Here is a 21,525-nt window from a genome sequence, read left to right as displayed (position 1 = left end):
GTTCCCACAGGATGTGTCCTACTGATCCCCTGTCTTGAGGGAAATATCTCGACAGCTATTGAATGGACTGCCATGAAGTTTATGACCAAAATACCTGCAAAACTATTGACATTCCCATTAGCAGGTAGCGGTACATTTCAGTAGGTGCTAATTACCAAATGTAAGCACGTTAACATGCTAAACTTGAGTCCCATCAGGGTTGGGAAGTCAAATGTAAATATCAGAGTAAGTATATCGCCGAGATTTGGCTGGATCCTGGAGTGCCCATGCCATTAAACCGGGTGACTGTTTTTCTGTGTGCCGATCTGACGGCCACATTCTGCTTCATGATGAATCATGCACACATTTAAGGAGCTGATGGGATTACATTTCACTGCAATTGTACCTGGTACAATTTCATGTGACAAATAAAATGGATTGAGCGATTGATTGTTAAGAGTTGTCATTGTTAGCATGTTAGTATGCAGAGGACAGCACTTAGCTCAGAGTGCAAGACTCGGCATTTGCACTGATTCAATACATTGCCTTTCTCGTAATATACGTATATGTGTATATATATATATATATATATATATATATATATATATATATATATATATATATATATATATATGATCATTGTCTTCCAGCTGGTTATACATTTCCCTTGTAAGTAAAACGAATATGAGGACGCACAAATTACAATCGGGGTGCCCTGGCGGACCAGAGGTTAAGGCAGAATTAAAAGAGGAGTAACACAAGTAGTTTAATTTCCAATAATTGTTTTTTTTCTCCCAAGTGGGTAAATAAGTAACCAGGAGAGGGATTAAGATAATGCAGGGAATTAGATAATGGATCACTGAGACTGCATGGCTATGGAAAGGAAAGCAAAGCTTTCCTGCAAACCTATAGCTTTAATGCAAGTGATAGTGAATAATTTAAAACGGGGTGATATGTTGAAATAAAAGATGCAGCCGGACTGAAGACGGTTGCTTAACTGAAGAGTTTCCTGCGCTGAGCACTTGTTGAACAAAAGCCCTTCTGACTTTTCACTAGGGTGCAGGTGTTCCGACTCTTTCTAAACTTTCAAAACAATGTGTCTACCCATGCGACATAATCCTAGTTGATACCCTGGGCCACGTTGTGTGTGTGTGTGTGTGTGTGTTTTTTTTCTCTCTCTCTCTCTTTCGAGGTACCATGACAGTGAATGAGGGTTGAGGGCGTCGGCTGCTGAAAGTTGTAATTAGTTTGTGATGCCACATCTGCTGAAGGGCAGTCATCTTTAATGAACATCAGCAGCCCTAATGGAGTGTAAAATGACGCTAGGAAATACAAGATGCTGTGGTCAACAAGGGAACGGCTACATCAGTCAGGCCCTCTCATTCCCTTGCATTTGCAGGCTTTCCCCTGCCATTATAAGGTTTAGGTGCAGCACCTGAGCCTTTTTGTTCGTCACCTCAGTCGAATGAATGTAACTAAAAACTCAGATCTAATGATTGAATAATGACTTTTTTTTTTAAAACAAAGTTTTGTCTTTAAGCTTTTTGAGTGTTCTAGTGTTTTCCAACGTTTTAGACACAGATACGGTATGATACTATACTATATTGTCCAAAAATGATGACAAAAGAAAGGGACGCAAAACTACCACAAAGGGACACAACGCGACTACAAAGAGATGCAAAAGCCCACATGGAGACGTACAACGTGTAGGGAAAAATGTCACATTTTCTTGAGGAAGGACGCTTAAACCTCCAGACAAATACGCGCACCTACAGTACGTCTTTCACAAAGTGAGGGAAAACACTGCATATGCTCCAGTTTAGACAGACGACTCAATGATGAGGATGCTTTTTTTTAATCTCTGGCTTTCTCTATTAGAGCTGCCACCTCTTAGTTGATTAGTCGACTAATGGGTCGTTTTGGTCTTAGTCGACTAAGATTTCCTATAGTCGATTAGTCATTTTTTATGCTTATCCATGCTTAATTACTTATTTCCTAGAAACCTCTGAGCACATTTATGGTAAACACAAGATTTAAAGTGGTGCTTTTGCAGGATTAATTGTGAAGAAACTCAGTTTTACATATGGTTAATTAACTACATTTATATTGTGCTTTTCTAGTCTATAGGCTATGAAATCCCATTTCTTTTCGTGCAACAGCATAGATTGTCTTCATTTAACTTTTCTGAACTTTTAAACAGCTTCAACAACCGTGTGTCTAAATGTTTCTACTTCAGCAAGAACGGCTGAGATCTCAGATGTCCTATTTATGATGCTCCTTTGGCTCCCCCTCCCTCTGTCTACTTCTCTTTTATTTTAATAACTTTAAATATTTTCCCCCAGGTTGGTCTGTTGTGAACTTGCACTGTGGAACACTGAGCCGGACCGCGGCGTTGGTTTATTCATGAGGTTCAATGAGGGAGGCCTTTGACGTCCATGAATTATTTAAAGGCAACACTTTTTAAAGAATCCCCTCATTTTGTAAATACATCCCCCCATGTTTTTTATTACCAAATGGTGGGCACAGTATTTCATCTTGGCACAAAACTCTTGTGCCAAGAGCTCTTTGTTTCTATCTCGTGGGACAAAGTCAGAGGAAACAATAGGAAAGACCAGTACATTCAGTAAACGATGTACAAGTCAAACTTGAAGATGCTGCTTCAAGCTACATTGTGTAAGAATTTCTCCCATCTAGCGGTGAAATTGTACAAGACGACCAACTGAATATTACTTTCTAGCCCCTCCCATTTCGAGCGCGTTTTAACTCCTACGGTGGCCATGTTATTCCAAGAAGTACGACTTCGTCCGTGAGTGCTCCTTCCAGTGTAATAATAGTTTTCCGTTATTTTGGTACCATTTCATTGCTAACATCAGCTATCAGGTTCCCACACATATGCAAGCTAATGTTAGTGAAGTATCAGTGCTATCGTTATTCTGTATATTGTACGAGATTAATAGTGTAAGGCGATGTTTACAGCGTAGGAGAGAAGCCAACGGAGGTTTGTGTTTTTAATACATTTCTCTGAGCGGAATGAAGAATGTCAATGAAACCGAAATTAGCTCTTAGGATCTCCATCGTTTACACGCAGCTGTTCTAGCTGTCTGTGTTACAACTGCATGACGTGAGTTGTCTGCCAGGGAAATCACGACACGTATAATTACATTTATGTTACAAGGTAGACCATCCTTTTTCATCATTGACGTGAGGAAAATTATCACAGACGTCGTTCTAGCGTTATGCACAACCATGCTATGGTTAGCCAAGCAACTATAAAACTTTGAATTTACACAAATTTTTTTGAGAAGAAAGCAGGCAAGTACGGCGTCTCTTTTAAAATCCTTGCTCCTTATGAGCTCTTTCCATCTTGGAAAAGCCACTCCAATATTAACTTTGGTTTTGTTGCTTTGCCTGTCGCGTTGTCGTTAATTCTTTTTAACTTCCTTGGCGACTCTGTTACATGTCCTCCCCCTCCCTGGCATTCGTCACAGTGCCACTGAGTTTAAAAGCGCGAGAGGCGGAGGTGTGTCCCTCTGGCTAATGTATTTTAAAGAATGAGGCGCAACATGGTGGCCGTCATGTATTCTGAATGATTCTGAATGGCAGATTCTACGCGTACGAGAATACTTTGATTAGTTGGTGGAAGTAATTACACATGAATGAGCACATATTTGTGAAGAATCAACTCCAAAAATTACACAATGGAGCTTTAAGTGTCTAAAGTTTTCCATCCACATTTAAGAAACATGTGAGATGGTGTTGACTACTGTGCTCGGTCTTAGCAGGGTCAAGGCCGAGGCGTGCTTGAAAAACACTAGGTTTTCCGATGCGTAGTCCAAACGTGTCTCAAGGCAAAAGTGTTTATAGCTGTTCCGAATGGCCACACTTGACGGCAAGATGGAAGAACTGCCCGGGATAACAGCGCACACTTTCAGACAGTCGAATGCATTCATAGTGTTGGAAAAATGTGCGGGGAGGGTGTTTCCTATGCTCTTTGATAATCTGACAAGCAGTTTGTTGGAAGCACACTGACACTGTAACGCTTGGTTCTGTTGCCTCTGACTCAATCATCACTTACTGAGCTCCTGGTCACACAATACAGATCTTTTATCACAGACTTCATCTTTATCTGAGGTCAGTAAATGTCACACCTGTATAAAAATAGTTATTTATTCGATGGGCTCAATGCCCAGGACGGAATTAAAACGTTTGCATTTTTAGGAAAGTTGTAATAGTCACGAATATACCATTTATTATCTAGGCTTCAAAATAAATGTTCTAGAATTATTGAATTACTGGTTTCACCTAAATAATGCAGTTAAAGAAATGTCACTGATGTGGCCACTACTGTAGGAACAGTGATGTAAAAACACAAAAAAAGTGATCACAGACTGAGAGGTGATGATACTTTTTTACATTATAACTGTAATATTACTAGCAATGTATTGAAGTATGAGTATTGCTGTGCCATGTTTTATAGTGTACAGTATTTTAGTTATTTTGCCTATTTACATTTTTTTCGTTTTGCGCTATAACTATCCCCTATGTTTGGATGTACATTATGTTTACAGTATACACAATTGTTATGCTGCCTTTTCAAACATTTCTTGCACATTATAACTTTCAGTGACTTTGCTCCGTTTTCATTTCTTCTCTACTTTGAGAAATGTTTGTCTTTTTATAAGACTACATTTCGCTATATGCAAGTATGATGAAAAAAAGCTGAATTTATTTGAACTGCACATTTTCAAATGTGTCCCCTTTTTTAGTTTAAAAAAATGAAACGCCGGTTTAGTGTATATAGAATATGAAGAAAAAGTGAAAAAAGAATGCATTTGTAATCGACAGTATTCCCATTAGTGTGTTCCGCATCATGTGCTGTTTTAGAAAGGTGTAATATTATGTGCACAGCTGATAAGCCTGGTGATTAGTGATAGCCGAGACCCCCTGCTGGTCTTTAATGTTAAGTCCAGCGAGCATCAACAGAGCTTCCAACTAATCTCAGCTTGTCTCTCATTTGATTTTTTAACTGAGTGGTAACGCAGTCCTGCCTTCTATCACATTGTAAAACCACCTATTTCTGTCATGTACAGTTCAGCAGCAGCGTTACTCTTTTTGCTCTGGCAGTTCTCTCTCGGTCTCGGTTTCTCATTCACATAAAAAAATTCCCTCTCCCTGTCCCTGTCTGTCCTCTGTCTGTGAAATGTGATGTGGTGTGTGAGGGCGGCGGAGAGGAGCAGCGACTCGGATCCTCGCCCGGCCGCGCTCGCCTGTTTTACCCCATGCGGTGGCACACAGCGCAGGCAGGAGCGATATAATTAGAATGGAAATTACAGAAAGTTACAGGCGAGCTAAATCCCCCCCCGCGCATCGCGTGGCTAAAAATGTCCCGGGCAACGCCAGTGGATGTATCACCATAGCAACAGCCTTCTTCTGCACTCTATTTTCAGACTGAAAAGGAGAACCATCCAGAGAGAGAGAGAGGAAGAGAGGAAGAGAGGAAGAGAGAGAAATGCAAACATTGCCGTTTCTGTAGAAATTGATACATTATTCAAGCAAGGGAAACATCTGCGAGTGAGTGCTGGCTGGATGGGAGGCGGGCTGCAGCGTGCGCTTGCTCGTCAGGGCTAAACCGAACTGTCTTGGGGGGCGTTAGTGTGACGGTCATACAAGGACGAGGGGGTGCCGTGGGGTTGACTTACACGTCTCAGCAGAGGTGAGCGCTGAAATCCACACCAGCAGCCAGAGATGTTAACGTCAATGCAGCGGTGTGATGAGGATCCTATTTGAATCAATCACACATCGAGTGATTGGAGTATGAGCTCCTGTGGAAAGTCAATCATCTTGTGGAGGAAATGGAGTAATTTGGGCATTAAGACCGGGCTTCAATGAACCCTCAATGAGTGCACGCCGGTGTTAAAGTTCAGCACTGTGTCAAGGCGACGGTGTCATTGCTCCGACGAGTCAAAAATCCCATTTGTGTTTTTATGTCTCAAAATAGCTCAGAAAATGAAAATAAAATCATGAAAGAGAAAAGGCCCGATCCCAATGCACTTAGTCTCCATTTCCCAATTCTTTTCAGTTCAGTTCAATTTATTATAATTCACTTCAGCACAATGGGTTTTTTATTGGCATGGCAGTTGAGAATGTAATGCCAAAGCACCAAGACAAAAGATCCACATTTTTTCCTCTTTCTCTCTCTCTGCTGGTCTAATCAGGTCTTGAATGAAAGCATACGCACTCGCTCTCTCTCTCTCTCTCTCTCTCTCACTCACACACACACACACACACACACACACATGCAAAACGCTCTCTGTCCATCTTTCCGTCTCCTAATGTTTCTCTCACCCCCCAGGGGGTCTGATTGAACGGGCTTGGAGGCATGGATCTTTCTCTATTGATCCGCCGGCTGAATCACTTATCCCTTTTCCAATGGCCTTCATCACCACACTTTTAGGTTTTAGCACTCTCTGCATGCACAGATTTCCTAACTTATACAGCCAAGATCCGGGCTTGGAAAGAAATGCTTCACGAGTGAAAAGAATACAGTAATTGGGACTGCAAAGAACTTGCCAACTGTGATGAATTACAGCCTGCGGAAAAGAAACGTGTAAATCACACTGATCGGATAACAAACACCTCGGGGGAACAAAAGATAATGCCGAAGATGAACCCAATTTCCAGTAGCAATCAATAAGGTTGCTAAAGGAAATTGGGTCATTGTTATATATAGCAACACCACTGATTAAGGAAACATCCGGGCCACGCTAATGGACACTACAGATTCTTGTTTCCGACAGATGTTGCAGTTAATTTAGAGTTCAAAGCAGGAACGTATAGCATGCAGAATTAGCAGATGGACTCCCATGCTAGTCGTTTAGGATCCGGTTCTCAGTTCCTGGGGTGACACTTTTAGCCCGAAAACGCAAAACAGAGCCAAAGGACTGAACTGGACTTAGAATCGGATCAAAACAAAGTCCGGACAAATGTAAAATTCCATTGATGATTTTATAAATGTGCTAAAAGTTGAATACCTTAATAATAATCAGTAGAATAAACACCAAGCCACCAGCTATTTAAGTAAATAATATACATTTTGGTCAAAGCCAAACATTTTTCAGCACTTAACATGTGCAACCAGAATTCCACAACCCGTATTGACATAGTGGAAAAACTATGCAGACAAAGCAAAGCTGGGGCATATATTTATATGGCACGCTACAGTTTAGGCTACTGGAGATCATTTGAAAGCAGCAGTGCCCTATACAAACCTTTTATTCTCACCATCAACTTGTCATGCATCCTTTTTTTTTGTTGCATAAATTAAAATAATTTCATTGTTCATTCATTAAATTATTCCAGAGAGGAAAAGACATTTCATCTGAGGCTTCTGGATTCGGCGTATTGCTAGACTTGTAGGCCTTGCTGGTGTAGAACGCTGTAAATGTGGCGATGGCGCAGTGGATATGTGGATATGGCGCAGTGGATATGGAGACCTGGGTTCGATTCCCACTGCGATACATGAACCAGTGTGTCCCTGAGCAAGACACTTCAACCCCTAGTCGCTCCAGAGGCGTGTGACCTTTGACATATTTAGCAATTGTATGTTGCTTTGGATAAAAAGTGTGAGCTAAATGACATGTAATGTAATAACGTAATGTAAACATGTTTTAAAAGTGGCGCGATAATGGTTGGGTTAGCTCAGTTGGTAGAGCGGGCGCACGTATGTAGAGGTTTACTCCTTGTAGCAGCGGCCGCGGGTTCGACTCTGACCTGCTGCCCCTTGCTGCATGTCATTCCCCCCTCTCTCTCCCCTTTCATGTCTTCATCTGTCCTGTGAAAATAAAGGCCTAAAAATGCCCCCCCCCAAAAAGCAGTGTGATTTTTTTGTAAAGCTGAAATGTTTTCAACTTTCAGCACCTGGCATACTGAACACTAAAAACGTTTCCCTCCCATACTGCAGGGAATGTGCAAACACATGTTCTTACCATTGAAAACAAGCAGGAAAAGAGGCCAACACTGTAAAGACAGGTCCCTAGTGGTCATGCAGCTTTTTGCAATGTCAACCAGATGCCTGTGGGCTGATACAGACGCTTTCATTCTCCGAGCAGGATGGACTCACTAACAGTGCCAGCCTCTGTCCGGGCAGAAAACAAGTCCCTGCATGTGTCCTGATAATGTCTATCTGCCTGTTTCAGTCTCCCGCTCTCTAGTTTGCTTTCTTTGACTGTCACTCACTCTCTTTCTCTCTTTAACTCGCTCTCTCGCTTCCTGTCTCTTTTAATTCTTATTAATTAATTTGTCATTGCTGACACAATACGTTCTGACCTCCGGTGCGCTCCGTCACCTTAAACCTTTGCCGGTGTTCTGTTGGGATGACTCGCACTAGACAGAGGATAGAGACAAAGAGAGAGAGAGATCAAATGGAAGAATAATAATGATGAGAATTTAGCACAGGGTTGAAAGTCCGCAAGAAACAATGGCACCAGATCAAACGAGGCGATACAAAGTAAGGGAAAATTGGATGATGCCACCCCAACATAGTGACCATCTGTAACACGTCTCCGCTACGATGCCCATGCAGAGCGCGCTCCAACGATGTAGTATCATGTTAACTACCCTTGGCAGCTTCCACACGTGGGTCATGGCTAACTCCTGGTGACCAATGTATGGATAAATGCATGAAGTGACAAGCACACACACTTGAACTCCCAAACATATCTATGTAACTCCAGCTCAGGTTCACAGCTGTCAGTCAATCGTAGATGTAGGGCAAATAAGCAGATGGTTGGACTGTAATGGTCGACTCTGATCAGTAGGCTGTGGTATCTGGAGGGAGGGGGGGTCAATGTGAGGAGAGCGAAGGGGGACAGAGAGAAACTGGGACAAAGAAAGCGAGTAAACACAGAGTAAGAGAGTAAGGAAAAAGAGAGTTGAGAGAGGGGGAAAAATACAGAAGAGGATTAGGGCCACGTGAACATTTTATTTGAGCTCTGAGTTTAAAGTCAGAATTCTGAGATGACTGCAAATAAACTTAATTATGAAAAAAAGAATTATAAATTCACTAATGATGCCTTTTTTTGGCTTTAGTATTCTCAGTTCTCAATTCTGAGATTAATGTTGACTTTAAACTCAGAACTCAAATACATTTTTTGACATGTGGCCCTAATCCTCTTCCGTATAAAAAAAAAGAATTTGAATGATAAAGTGAGTGTTAAAGCGGGAGGCAGGAGGCAAAATTAGGTTTCTGCTCTGATATTAGGAGCCCAAAATGGCTGTGTTAAGAAGAGTACGACCCTTTAAGTATACGTTGTGTGCATCTCACGCAAAGAGGCATTTGGTTGCTTTCGGAAGAGAGAAGAACAAGTTTTGCAGAACACTCACAGTGTGTTCCCTGAACTGGACTGAAAACAGCCTTAAGGGAAAAAACGAGGAATGGATAAACACCCAACCTGTTTTTGCCAAGTCGCCAGTGGCCTCAAACCAACATTTGTTCTGTTACATGTTGGAGCCAACACATTCTCAAAAAATCAGAGCATTTTGGTCTGGCTTTTTCTTTTATTTTTATTACTAATTGTGTCTTCATGTGCTTCTCATCTATTTGTTTTTCCAATTGAAAAAAAGTGTACACTATGTTTCCCAGTAAGAAATAAAGCTGATGGATGCAGTTGTTTTGTCATTGTGGGCAAGCACTGGAATATTCAGCAGCAGAAAGAAGAGGAGAGAGTGCAATATGTAGATATTAGATTAGCAGAAATCCATATTAATCCAAAGATGTTTAGTGAGAAATCCATTTTCGTTCCAAAAATCTTGAGCAAACAGTCAACGGCTCGGACTCACTGTAAGTCCTCTTGTTTTGATTAATGTAGTGCTATCACAGGGAAACTGATGTAACTAAGAATAGACAAGAATATGCATGACACCTGACTTTTAACTGGGCTTTTTGATGGACACTATGGCTCAACAAAGCAATGCACAGCCAGAATTTGGGACTAAATAAAGAGGTTGTGGATGATGGTAAGACAGCTCCTGGAATATTGTGAACAAAACTCTTTGCTTCCGCATTGTGCAGTTCCAAATTTGATGGACGTCTGTCAGTGCAAATCTTCATCAAGTATTTTAATTCTCTCATCAACTAACTGTGAAAGACTGTACTATGCGAGTGCTTTATTACTCTATAGTATCACTATATTGTACAGTATTTTCAATGGTAACTCTGATACCGCACAAGTAGGCCAAATAAACCAGTAGAGCAATAAAACCATCCCACATTTCTGAACAACCTTTCTTATCAAATTGGATTGGCTGTCTCTTGGTAGGGAGCACCACATTGATTTACACTTGAGAATAATCTACATTCACAGTAAAGCTCTCGTGAGGAGCATGATGGGATTACGGACAGGCAACAAAGAGGGTAAAGTTCAAACACTGTACTGTACGTGAACTGTGACCCACGCCGAGTGACAAATCACTGCACGGCAACCAATCGCACCTGAGAGAGCCAAGGTCATATTGATACTATACACATGAAAACGGCATCTTATTATGATTCCTGCACTGATCTCTACCATCTGTGAACCTAAAACTGCAACAACAACGGAAGCAAGCCTTAAACTGCTTTTGGATTGACAGGGTGATTGATCTGGCCACAAGCGGCCGACTGTAAGCGGTGTCGACCGGCGCTGCCTGGCGGGCTCACCGTGTTTTTGTCCAGCCTCAATATCCCTGTTTCAAGAGTAACCAAGAGACACACACGCACACACAGACACACACACACGCACACATGCTTTGTTTAGATACAAAGACCAGTCTTCCAGTCTTCACCTGTTGATTTTCATCAATCTCTAATCACCGTGTGTGTGTGATCAGCGTACGCGAGTCCATTCGCAACGCTACATGTAGCTGTGTAAACGGCATAGTATGTCTGTATGCCGCACCCCCATACAGCTGATGTGTAACTTGAGTGATTAGCAGGAGCTGAGTGAGAGCTTTAGCTATAGAAAATGACAACAAAGGGAGGGCGGAGGTGGCGGAGGGGGGGAGAGACAAATGAACAACACGCAACTCAGGTTGACTCTGTGATGACAGTAGAGGTCATGCTGAGAGGTTAAGTCTACCTGTAGCTTCAGCACGGTGAGGGGTGGTGGGGGTGGGGGGTGGGGGTAAAGTAAAGGCCTTCTGTGGCTTAGACAGGAAGGTCATGTAAGATGTTAACATACAGACCAACAAGCCTTTCTATTTACCAATCTCCTGCTCCTAATTAGACACGAGACCGTGGGTCTTCCCTGAGCACATGGGCAAACAAACAAACACACACAGACACAGACACACACACACACACACACACACACACACAGGCAACCCCTATAAACATCACGGGCCATAGGTTCCCCCTGCCAACCTGCTGCCTTTTATAACCTCTCTCGCCAGAGCTCCCTCGAGGTGAAGAGGACCATCACACACACACGCACGCACCCACGCATGCGCTCACACGCTCACACACACACACACACACACACACACACACACACACACACACTTGGCAGCAGCAGATGACTTCAGATACATAATAATTTAATCCACACCTGGGGTGCTGCAGAGGTATTATGGACAACAAAGGCCTGATAAAGATGCCGTTTTACACTATTTAGCTCCGGGATATGATTAGTAACGACCCACACCAGGTGAGACGCCTGAGGCTACCGCGCCGCTACGCCAATAATGAGAGAGGGATGGAGAGAAAAAAATAAATAGATAGAGACAGAAAGCAAGCGAAGAGTCTAGGAAAGAGTGTCATGTTGTAGGTAAATGAAATTGATCTTTAAAGGAGGCAATAATAAGAGGGATAATTTGGTAAATGGGACTAAGTAAGAGGTTTCAGATGATTGTATTATAAGCAGGGACCAAAAAAATCCATGCCTGCAGTTGATGACAGGACGCCAGCTCTTAAGTTGTAATGATTCAAAACAGACAGGAGGATAAAAAGTAAAAATTCAGAAGGAAGCCCAGGGGAAAGGAGGAACCGAGGGGAGGAAGGAGTACGGATGGGGCAATGGGAGGAGATAGCGGCAGTTCTCTGTCGGGCACGGCAGGTTAATTTGCACTTGTCAGAACGAGGGCTTTCCCTCTAGCCGTCCTTATCTTTGTTGTCCTCCTGGATGTTGGTGTCAAACCGAGAGGCGGTGTCTGGATCCCGCCTCGGCACTGTCACCTCGCTGGTTGCAGCCCAGGAGTGACAGAGTAGCAGCTTTACACTCTAATCCTCTAATTATATCAATTAAGGGGCTGTAGAATTGAGCGAGGGAATCCAAATTCTTCTTGTAAAGAGGGGAGAGTAAAATGATATGGAGATGTACAGGCTATACAGGTACACAGCGACACAAATATGTTACAAAAGCACAGAGAAAGGAGGATCTATACTCATTACTGTAATTGTGCCCTAATGAGTTCAAATGTAAACAAAAACAAAACAAGGTGCAATCATTGTTCACTGCATTACCTCCAAAAGAAAACCAGACACAGCCGGAATAATGAAGAAAAAGAGCAAAATGCTAATTCAGGATGAGTGTCAGGCAAGAGTACTTAGGGAGCCTTGAAGTGTTGTACATTACCTCAAATAGGATTTACAGCAGCTATAGTGAGAGATTACACAATAACACAGACTTCACAGTCATGTACATGTCAAAGTCCTGTGGAGGACCACCGTTTGTAACTTGTTTCACAGGATACTTGGAACACCGTAACACACACAAAAATGGTGAAATACTCACTGAAATATGCTGGAGCAGCTGAGGGTAGTGTTGAGTGTTGGTCAAGGCCCTATAGTCACTCTGAGGGTAGATAAAAAGAGAAAAGCATGTTGAGCTGATATGTAAGCAAAGTAAGAGCCCTTGACTGTAACCTTGAAAAGTATGTACATGTAGGACTTACAATTCATGTTTTCTGTGGTGGATGAAAACACAAACAAGACCAAAATATTAAAAGAAATGTACTTCAAGAAATGCTGCAGATACCAAAACACGAGGATGAAAACACACATATAAAAGAAACACAGTTGGAATTGGTAAACACTGAAAATATTTAATATTTCATATTTAAACAAGACATTTGCAGAATGAATATATATATATATATATATATATATATATATATATACTAGGAAAGAAAAAAAAAAACATAGCAAAGCTGATCCCATAAATACATACAACCAAGAGGACATACTAGAAAAGCAGCTTGCGACAAACACATTTAAATAATAATATTTATGTGAACTGCTAGTATAGACCCTTTTCACAAGTGCTGGAAACACAGGTGTAATCAATAACATTAATAACGTAAATCCCGTCCGTATAGCTGAACTAATAGTTAGTTACAGGGCCCAGTGTAAACCTGTGTTTTTTTTCATACTTTTCTGCTATGACAAATCAAAATGTCTGCTGTGAAAAAGGTATCTTGAAGAGCACAACGTCAAGAATGTTAGACTGTGTGTGCAGTGAGAGTGGCACTGGCTGGCAATAGCTAACGTAGTGGCTAAGTAGCTAATGTTGCTAACTCACTGACTTTAGCTAGCATCAATTCGCAAGTAATATTAGCTAAGTTACTGTAACGTTTTTTCAGCAATGAGTAGTGCAATCTTAAAATTCATTAACGTTACAGTTACTAATCCCAGGACATGCCTGTTACTTTGACATTTTGGTGGATTCGCATTGTTTGTTGTCTTACCAGAAGTTGAATGAGAGTTGATAACAATTTCTTCAATTTCTTCTGGGGCGTGTTAGCTTGGTGCAAGAGACGAGGTGCAGTTTTTTCTTGTCCTTTTTCATGGTGTTTCTTCTTAGCTAGTTAGCTCCCTGGCAAGCCTCCATTACCTGCTGTTTCACTGTGAGGGCAAGACTTCTGTAAAACTGCAAGATGACCACAGTCACTCACCACAGCTAAGTTAACGTTAGCTGTTGATGGTCAGTAAATAGATACTTTTTAACCATATAGGCTGGCAGCTTAATAAAGCACACTTTCTATTTATATTTTTTTATTCTACAGTAATATGTAATTGACTAAATTTTTCAAGTAGCTTGCCCATCACTACTAACAACCCACAGTTCTGCAAATGTTTGTTATCCTTTAGCTAAACAACAATTTCAGAAAGTTACACTCTTGGAAAACATATAATAATATTTGTTTGTTTTATTAAAGAGAAAAGACAAATGTTTTTTTTAAAGGTTTTTATTTTGGAATGCGAAAACTTTGTGATAGCTTGTAACTCATTGTCTTTCACAATCCAACGTATAGAGAACCTACATATTTGTGCTATTCAACTAACATTACAACACCAGTTAAAGGTACAATATGTAACATTTCTGCTTTAAAATGTCTAAAAACGACCATACCTATGTTATATATTTGTATGAGTTGTGTTCTTACACTATCCCAAATGTTTCCACCAAATGTCAAACCCAGAGAAATCTGTTATTTTATTTTCAGACACGGCACGTTTCCTTTAGTCGTCCGTCAGTGGCGTCATATAACCTTTCACCCACCAGTTACTCTATTTTCCGTCAGAACACTGGCACCAAGATGATATGTTCAGGAGTAATTGTAAATCATACAATGTCACAGAAAAAAATACTTGTAACCGTAATACTGTTTTTTTTTTGCCATACAGCATCATTTTGTGATTAATTACATCCCACTTCACAGTATCACAGTAATACAACAGCGACCTTATCTCTTTTGAAAGTTCAATATCGATACCAGCTTAACGTTACTACAATGTGCTAATGTTGATGCTAATGCTTTGTGGGTAACATTATGAGGTTACATCGTTCAACACGCTAATAGTTATTTTTAGTATGACTGTTTCGACCACAGCTAACAGGACTGAGTTAACCCACGAATAACTTCACTAGTATAGTTAATGTTAGCTGTATAGACGATTAATCTAATGCTAATTTAGCCAGCAAGCACACCCCGGTCTGTCTGCCTCACTCCCCCAGCGCAAAGAGACTCAGTCGGGATGACAGCTGACAACAGCCCCGGTACATATAGCTATCTAGTTACCGTTAGCCCCCAGTCAGCTATCAGCCAGCTACTTTCATTATAGCAACCCCCCCGGCCAGAACTTATCTACAGTGCCTGGTGCTTACGGCGCTAATGGCAGTTTAATTAAACGTCGGGAAACAGACTATATCAGACCCAGCACCGAGTCACAACTGCGGCCATCCATAGCGGTAGCTAACTACATCTCCGTAGCGCTACCGGTGTATGTGCCGAAAATCTCCTCCCTGCCGAATTTCTCCCCCCCTTCGTGTTTAGCTGTCTTTACGGTTAGCTAAATTAACCCGACAAAAGGTGGGTTAAGCACCCAAACGAAAAGTTAAGATTACTGAAAAGTGAAGGGGAGATAATTCCGGGCAGCTGGGAGATGTTCTGCTGCTGCACAACAGGCATCGAACGTCCTGGATCGCTGTCGCGGAGATTTCCCCGACAATCCCCACCCACACCCGTCTCTCAGCCTCGTTTAGTAGCTAGCTAGCGTTACAACAAACCCCGTCCGCCCCGGTGTTGAAACCATACAAAAGGTGACATTGATATGTGAAATATTTTGTGTTTTAGCTGCTGGCTACTGTTAGCTTGCTGGCTCACTAGCTAACTGGTCAGCTACAAATAAAAATCTAATCAAGAAAAACGTAATTATGTTGGGGAAACTGCAGTTATTTTATTACAATAACATGAATAAACGTTATTAAATGTAACGTGAATAAACTTGAATGGGTAAACTCGTCCGTGAACTGATGCATTCTACCTGGCAGCGAAGGTGTTTAACACTAAAAACTCCCATAATTCCAACCAACTTCCCAACGTCATCAAAAGTCCAGTTTTACCGTCCATTGTTTTGGTTGAGAGACCCCTAACGGCAGACAGTTACATATTGTACGTTTAACATGGAGGGGTCAAGGATTAAAAAAAGTCATAAATAGCAGCTGTTAAATCCACTGAGAGCAAAGATTTTCTTGTATCGTTGTGAATAACGCACAGATATTTTCACATCTGGGTGCAGTTGGTGCAGCGTTATTCTTGTTTTCCACTGCGGTACTGCAGGCTACTTACCTTCTCTGTGGTTCTGATCCATGTCAGCCATCATCAGCAACAATCCCCCAGGAGACGTCCCTCGCTGATGACATCATCTCTCAGCGTGGGAAGTTGATGGATCCCTCACCATTTTGGTGCCCGTGGTTTTGATGAAGTGGTGAGCAGGTAGCTGAGGGAGGAGGTGAGAGGAGGACGACTGCCAAAAAACACCCATAGCGCTTTGTCAACGTCAGGGACGTGCACTCAGGGTCCCCATGCAGCCTAGACAGAGATTAAGAGCAGGGAGGATAGTGGAAGTGGTGTGTGTGTGTGTGTGTGTGTGTGTGTGTTCATATATGTGTGAATGTGTGTGTTCATGTGTGTGTGTGTGTGTGTGTGTGTGTGTGTGTTTAACTATATTTGTGGGTTCCAAAAACCGTGAGTCCAGTATACTTGTGGGGTCCCGACAGCTTTGTGGGGCCAAAATGCTGGACCCCACAAGTTTAAAGGGCTGTTTGAGGGTTAAGACTTGGTTGTAGGATTAGGGATAGAATTAGGTTATGGTTAGGTTGAGGGTAGGGGTTAAGGTTAGGCATTTAGTTGTGATGGTTAAGGTTAGGGTAAGGGGATAGGGAATGCATTATGTCAATGACGGGTCCCCACAAAGATAGTGCCACAGTGTGTGTGTGTGTGTGTGTGTGTGTGCCTGTGCGTGCTTGCACCATCATCAAATATATCAGGCTATCTCACTATACCACCATATATTACATAGTCAAATATATCCTCATGAGTCACTACACTAGCGGGCCCCATCCTGTGATTCCATCTGACCCTTATTGAACCTTTAGCCTGTGAAGCAGCCCAAGATAAAGAGTCACAAGGGGAAGTCAAGTGAAGAGAGGAAAGGAGGGAGCATAGACGTAGTAGCGTCTTGCGCTCTCTGTGAATGTGCAAAGTCTCTGTTCTTCAAACAGCTTCGTCTCACTTTAGTCTTGAGCTGTAACGGGCCAGCAGGGGGTCTCGCAGACGGGAGGCTCGCCATGAGCTCATACAGTTAAAATGTAATTTAACCGCATTAAAAGCATATGTGTGTGGGCATATGGATATGGTAATGTGTGTGTGTGTGTGTGTGTGTGTGTGTGTGTGTGTGTGTGTGTGTGAGAGAATATCACACTGTATATATACTGTATATGAGACAAGGACAAGGGGGAGATGAAAGGCCCGCAGTCGTATTTCTGTCGAGGTCAAATCAGACCAGTCAGAAAGCATCAAGCCTTGCTGCCATGGCAACGACGTTAGCACCCGCGAAGGTCACAAGATGGAGTGTGGCGTTCCCCTCCTGCTGGGCGGCTGTCAGGAATGACACACAACTAAAGTCACACAAAACACACACACACACACACACACAAGCTGCATTAACAATAAACAGCCCTACAGAATACTGTTTATTACCAACTGTTTTTTTTTATGGCTTGGCGAGAAGCAGGCAGGGCTTTGTTACCAAGGGAGACCGCCTATTTTGTGGTTCAGACTAAGTTGATTTCATTATGTATTTATATATAGGGAATATGAAGAGCTGCGTTTTCAAACCATAAGAGATACATCGCTCTAAAAGTGTTCTATTTTTATTGAGTCTTGGGATAGGAATTACAGATTTAAAAGCACAGGACTGTGTACACACACATTCAGGTAAATACACACACACACACACACACACACACACACACACACACACACACACACACACACACACACACACACACACACACACACACACACACACTTCTCGGCAGGTTCACAGGCTCATTAGAGTTTTCCCAGCTGTCTGGAGAGGATCTGTGGGATGTCGCCATCACTTACCCAAAACTACATAGGGATATAACCATCAGCCACATCAGCCACATCAGCCACACACACACACACACACACACACACACACACACACACACTCTCTCTCTCTCTCATTCTCTCTCACATCTGCGACACTACAAGCAAATGTGAGCTCAGAGCAATGTGTATTGTCTTTTCCACAGGGCCGGCTGCTGGCTAGATGATGAATGTGCCGGTCTGCCGTGTGTCCTCCCTTTTGTTAATAGAGTGACGGAACCACATTGGCACCCAGCGATCGCCACCCCTCCTCTCAGCTGCAACCAGGAAGTGGTCATAAAGATACAAAGCCCTTGGCATCTGAACAGGGTCAGAGAAGCTTTGTAATTTTTACCTCATTACAAAGATGGAACTGTTTTTGTACCGTGGTGCCCTTGGGATGAAGTCCCTCTGCCTTAATGCGGGGCTCACACACAACTGAATTATGGGCGACAATCCTTTGACCATCCTACCTATTGTGGGTTGAGATGACTGCTACTGTACAAACTTCACCTCTGGGCCCTCAGGGGGAGAAAAAAAATCTTAAATGATCATGATAACACTCAGCTAATATTAGTACCTTCATGCCTTGAGGCAGGAAGTGTGTCGTCAGCTCCGCCCTTCTCCTCCTACTCAATTGGTCGAGTTCACACCCCCAATACTTGTCACTCATCGTGATGAGCTGTCTCCGTTGAAGCAGCATCCAGCCTCGGGCTGAGAGATCCAGCAATCACTAAACAGATGAAACAGACAGAAAGGGATTTTGAATGTATCTTTGTGTGATCTGTCATGAGCATTACTAGGGGTACATATGACAACAATACAAGCAGAAATATTTATAGAGAGAAAAAAGGCAGTTTTGGCTAATAAAAGGTCTACTTGATAGTTTTTGGCCAATTTTTCTGCGTGGAGTTATGTATGTTAAAGGGTAACTACTGTTTTTCTTCAACCTGGACCCTATTTTCCTATGTTTTAGTGTCTAAGTGACTGATGGGAACAACAATCTTTGAAATTGGTCCAGTATTAAGCCAGATCGCTGCAGTCGGCAGCAGCAAAACAAGCTACAGCTAAAAAGCTAAGCTATGTAAGTTAATAGGGCAATTGTCCAGCTTGTATTTACCCTCACAAAAGTGCTCGTTTTGCCACTGACAGGCTCATATTTAATATTCTAAGTGTCCGACAACATTATGGAAAGGATTTCTAAGGAGGTCGACCTTTCTGTTAAAGAATAAGATCCTTTTTTTAAACCCACCCGACTCCATGTAAATAGTAAATAATTTTTAAGCATCATAAAATACACTTCCTTCAAAGTCGACAGAAACAAATGTGTGAAAAAACTGTGAAAAGCCGTCTTTCCACTTTTCCAACCATCACAACTCAAGTTCTGGTTGAAATAAACACATAGTTTACTGATTTACATGTGAAAATATGTTTGCTCCATACAAGCTAAAAGTATTGTTTTTTTAAATGGAGTCCGGTGGGTTTAGCGCTAGCGACTTCAAGTTAAACAGAAAGGTCTCAAAGAGGTTTTAAAGGTATATCTCTGAAGGGAAAATCATATCCAAAACCAGCACTTCAACATATGCCATAGGACATATTGCACTCCTCAGAAGAGATACGTCTCTAAAGCCATTCCTACTCCCTATTGCACGTTCTGTCAACATGAACAAACTGGAACTTTCCTGCACATGGTCTGGGAGTGTGAACAGGTGCATGAGTTTTGGAATAAAACAACATCAATAATATCTGATGTGATAGGATGTCGAATTCCTACTAACCAGATTGTTTTGTTACTTAATGACAACTCTAAATTACACCTGCTTGGGAGACAGAGGAAGATTTGGCTAGCCGGCTCAACAGCAACCAAGAAAATGATAGCTCAACGCTGAGTTTGCAGGCATGACTTTATCCCGCCATCCCAATAGGTGATTTGAAAGCACTGAAAAATACATTTTACCAACCCTTTAATGGACTTCACTTAAAAGTTCAAATCCACAATTTGTGGTAGTGAACGTTTGCTGCTCCTCTAAGCTGAACACCCTACTTCACAGTAAGTAGTAGCTACAGCTTATTTTGGAATGACTTCAGCAAACCAGTAAACAACAGTGAGGAGGACACAGAACAGAAATACAACTATTTGTACAACAGATACAACTGTATCAATACAATACAATTGTTTTCTGTCCGTTTATATGAAGTCATCAACATTTCAGTCCCTCCAGGATTTCGCGATGTCGCGATCGCGCCAATTTATGCAAATTCAACCAATCACGGTGACTTTGGTGCGACTTGCAATTTTGACCAATCACCGCAACTTTTCCGCAAATTTGACCAATCACCGGAGTTTCCCCGCAACTTCAACCAATCCCAGCAGTCCCACGTGCCAGACTTTACGTCAGTATAATGTGACTCTGAGTGCCACTGACCAAGCGGGAGTAAAAGAGAGAAACTGAGGACAGCAACGCTCATTATTGTAAATGCAATAAGTTAAAGTCCAACAAGTAATTTATCAAACCATATGAATGTGCCAGGTTAGGAAATTAACTAACAATGTAAAGATCAACAAGCCACTGACACATATGTTCAAATTTGATACATTCAATAAACTATAATTTTTTTGTCTTAAATCCACCAGCCATTTTCATATTATATCAACATTTGCAGCATCCTGAGCTAGGAAAACTCAGACCAGAGTAGTTTTATTCTCCCCGAAACAATTTTACTTTTTATTTTTAAAGAACTATACAAAATAAACTTCATTGCAACAAACATACATAAGACATCGCAACTTTTATCGCTATTTTTTACAAAGGCTCCCGCAAAATCAGGCATTTTGGGCCGCAACAATCTCCAAAAAAGGCCGCGAAATCCTGGAGGGACTGACATTTGTACCATAGGGAACTTTATGGTGGTGGCACAGGAATAAACTTTGGTTGATCAACTAACTTGTTTCCCAAGGCCTCAGTTCGTACAACAGCTGTAGGATAATAAAGGACCTTTCTGTGTTTTCTAATAGTATTATACTGCCAATGTTGTCAGCATGCTGCTTCTCTTTAGAAGCTGAATAGTCTGTCGTGATCTTTTATCACCGCGGGTGCCATGCTGTGTGTGTGACACTCTTTCATCACGGCGTAGTTTAAATGTATTCCCTGTTGAACCAAACAAACTGCAGCCTCAGGGCTCTCTCACGTCTAAACATAGACCTCAGAGGATCATCCTGATCAACAGAAGAGTTCCCAAGGTAGTGCTTTAGTTCCAGTCATGTTTAACTAAAAATGGAGTGTCTGTATGCCAGACAGGCTACGCATAAAAGCAAGAATATGTGACATTTTAATATGAATAACAGTCATATTCACTTTTTCTTTTATATTTGCTGATGTAAACACTGATAAGTGGGTCGCTGTTCTCTTGGGTGCACAGGCGGTGATGAATTTGAGGTTTTCTGAAAGCAGCGGCAGCGGTTTGTTTAGAGCAAAACTGGGCACACAGCGTTGGAAAGTACCCCGGCTAAACACACAAAGAAACTATCTGTAGCCACCCTGGTAGAGTAAAAGCAAACTCCAAGTGTGTCAACAGAAGAAAAAAAGAAAAAAAAATCAAGGAAATCATTCGCTA

The 21,525-nt window shown here is 41.9% G+C and overlaps 1 protein-coding gene and 2 long non-coding RNA genes across 3 annotated transcripts in view; 1 reads left to right on the top strand and 2 right to left on the bottom strand.

The window, feature by feature from the left end:
• Positions 1–16,415, bottom strand: part of ches1 (checkpoint suppressor 1) — a 109,702-nt gene extending 93,287 nt beyond the window's left edge. The window contains exons 1-3 of the mRNA XM_028604601.1: positions 16,084–16,415; positions 13,699–13,855; positions 12,747–12,806 (exon numbers count right to left, since the gene is read on the bottom strand). The gene's annotated coding sequence lies outside the window, so the exon portion shown is untranslated. The remainder of the gene's footprint in view (positions 1–12,746; positions 12,807–13,698; positions 13,856–16,083) is intronic.
• On the top strand, positions 13,544–18,757 carry LOC114572820 (uncharacterized). The gene is made up of 3 exons (XR_003694833.1): positions 13,544–13,934; positions 16,111–16,246; positions 18,078–18,757. It is a non-coding gene; the product is annotated as an uncharacterized LOC114572820 (long non-coding RNA).
• LOC114572821 (uncharacterized) overlaps positions 17,244–21,525 on the bottom strand; it is a 75,843-nt gene continuing 71,561 nt past the window's right edge. The window contains exons 2-3 of the long non-coding RNA XR_003694834.1: positions 18,491–18,643; positions 17,244–17,414 (exon numbers count right to left, since the gene is read on the bottom strand). This is a non-coding gene — a long non-coding RNA (uncharacterized LOC114572821). The remainder of the gene's footprint in view (positions 17,415–18,490; positions 18,644–21,525) is intronic.

The sequence above is a fragment of the Perca flavescens genome, chromosome 18 (genome assembly GCF_004354835.1).
Source record: "Perca flavescens isolate YP-PL-M2 chromosome 18, PFLA_1.0, whole genome shotgun sequence".
NCBI classification, from domain to species: domain Eukaryota; kingdom Metazoa; phylum Chordata; class Actinopteri; order Perciformes; family Percidae; genus Perca; species Perca flavescens.
Note: the sequence above shows the minus strand (reverse complement) of the source record. Positions and strands in the feature narration are given on the sequence as shown.